This window comes from Anneissia japonica, unplaced genomic scaffold, assembly GCF_011630105.1.
Source record: "Anneissia japonica isolate Jap-2015-1 unplaced genomic scaffold, ASM1163010v1 scaffold1511_len2985839_cov193, whole genome shotgun sequence".
Lineage (NCBI taxonomy): Eukaryota > Metazoa > Echinodermata > Crinoidea > Comatulida > Comatulidae > Anneissia > Anneissia japonica.
In genome coordinates, this window is record NW_022685291.1 from 1,978,021 (window position 1) to 1,980,520 (window position 2,500).

The window sequence follows — 2,500 nt, forward strand, 5'->3', positions numbered from 1 at the left end:
TTTGATAAGCAACAGCTAAAAAGTAAACGTAAGTAAACAGCCAGAAATATATATGATGTATATATACATTACATATATACCGTATATTAGTTCTTAGAATGATAGGACGCGATGTGCGTTAAAATATTATATTTGTGTTCATCTAAGTATAAATATATATATATATACATATATATATATATATATATAAGTCTGTGTAATAAATATATGTTAAAAGACACCGCGTATTGCCTTTATGACCACTCGATGCAACATGTCCACACTTGTAATCGAATCATCGAGCCTTCAAAAAGAATCTGTGTTTGAAAATATCTAAATTCATCATTATAATGGAGGTGTAATTCAAACCTATATGCTCGAATAATAACGAAGAATGGAAAGCTTTTACGTATACTAATTTAATATGAAACACTATATTGCTATAATGTTTAAACGGTGGAAAAGCACGTGTCTTCACCGAAGAAAACATGACATTTAAGACAATGCGTAGACGAATTACAACAATTTGTAACGAGTCGAGAACAGTAATGGAGTAGGCCTATATGCCTTAATTAGTCATTTTATTGTCCGCAAAAATGGTGTGTTTTTACGGCAACTGTATAAAGAGTAAGCAAAAAACGCAGGATGTGTTTTCTTCTTTGGAATTTCATTTTTCTCGGTTTTGTTTTAGTTGTTTTAAATTTATACTTTTTAAGTGTTCCTGTTTTATGTTCTTATATTGGTTCGAAGTTTCTGTAGTGTGAAAAATAATGTCTTCCAGTTGTTTCTATGCCGGTTTATCATTATCGCCATTTATGACGTTATTGGACCTACCAATTCTTTGGATGATGGTGTCATCGGTGATGCTGTTCCAAACTAATTACCTTTCTAATTGATTTGCTTTCATTTATGAGAAAACATTAGTACAGTGGAATCCAATCTCAGTAATTTGCGTAATTCATTATGCAGGGGTGTATTTATTAGGGGAAGCACTCCTCTGGAAAATATGCGTGGCTCCCAAGGCGCACCCTGCTTGAAATTTACTGAGCATAACAAATATCATCTCATTTATGCCTCTAGTTTGTTTACCCTACATTTCCTATCGTGTCCCCTTCCCGGCCTCGCCATGCAAGAGTAGGCCTAGACCTACATCTAGTTGCGCTACTGCACATACCGTTAAGCCTCTATCCACTAAAGATAGTATAATACACCCCAAGCACTCCTGTCTTTGGTGAATAGAGACTTACGTTATCAGTCCGAGATCTAAAATTTGATCTTCAATCACCAAGCCGTTTTGACTCCGCAACTACTTACTTCAGCACACAAACATATTTTACCCCTCGATACCCCGCACCTTATTTTATGCTTTCATAGTCTTTAATCTAAAGGTAAAGGTAGGAGAATAACCCATACGGTAACTCGCAGCGTTATTGTGCTGAATTGTGTATGAGCGTGGTCCGTGAATACCAGCGGCCGTAAAAAAAGCGCTTATATTAGCTACATGTTCACGTCATTCCACACTACAATGCCCTTTATTACGCCTACTCGGCTCGCCATCCTACATGTCTGAACCCGCCCCTGGTATCTGCGATATTTATAGAGAATTGTCTATCCCGTAGGCCTAAGTGGCGTGCACATTACTTGAATATTGAGAAGGATATAATTAAATAAAAACGGGCGATACTAATTACCAAATATAAAGAATCAGATAGAACAATAATTGCGGAGATCTTTGGGTTGATGTCCAAAATAACCTTGATATATATGTTTGTAATTATAACAGTGTAATATATTAGCGAAACGTTTGACAGATCTGCTGTCTAGTATTATTCGTTTGTATAATTCAAATCACGTTGCTTATTTGAGTACCAGTGTACGTTGTTAGTTGTTAGCTGTTAGTGTTTATAATGTTCTGACCAATGATAAACTATGTATATCTCCACACGACGATCGATTTTTCTCTCAGAATAACAATCACCATGGAAACAAGACGGTAGTAGTTAACACAAATTGCATCCCTAAATGTTTGATTTTAATACTACATTTAGGAAATATAGTCGAATAATATTGGTTTAAAAAACATTGTATATTTTATTTGTAAAAATCAATGCAAAAAATACTTCCTAAATTGAAAATAAGTGAATATTAATTATTATAATTGTAGGCATACCGTAAATGAGTAGACCATAATGCAGAGTTGGATGTTTATATCAGTTTAATTAATCGTCGATTTTTTTTATCCATCAATCAATAATGAAGTTATTTTACCTTCTAGACCGGTGGTTATAAGAGTCGACTAATACGCTCCGCCACCTGACTTGCTACGTATTTTCTTTAGTATGTTAGATTTGCCGTTTCCTTCTTTTAGTCTGTCCTTTTTTACGGGAAACTATTCAAAAAGGATGCCGGAACTACACTTCATTTCCAGCGAGCTTATTGACGCTTGGTTGCTGTCCACATCGAGGTAAGCTGCGTATCTTGAGCGATAGTCAGGGTTGATGTAAACTCCGTCTCTACGTCC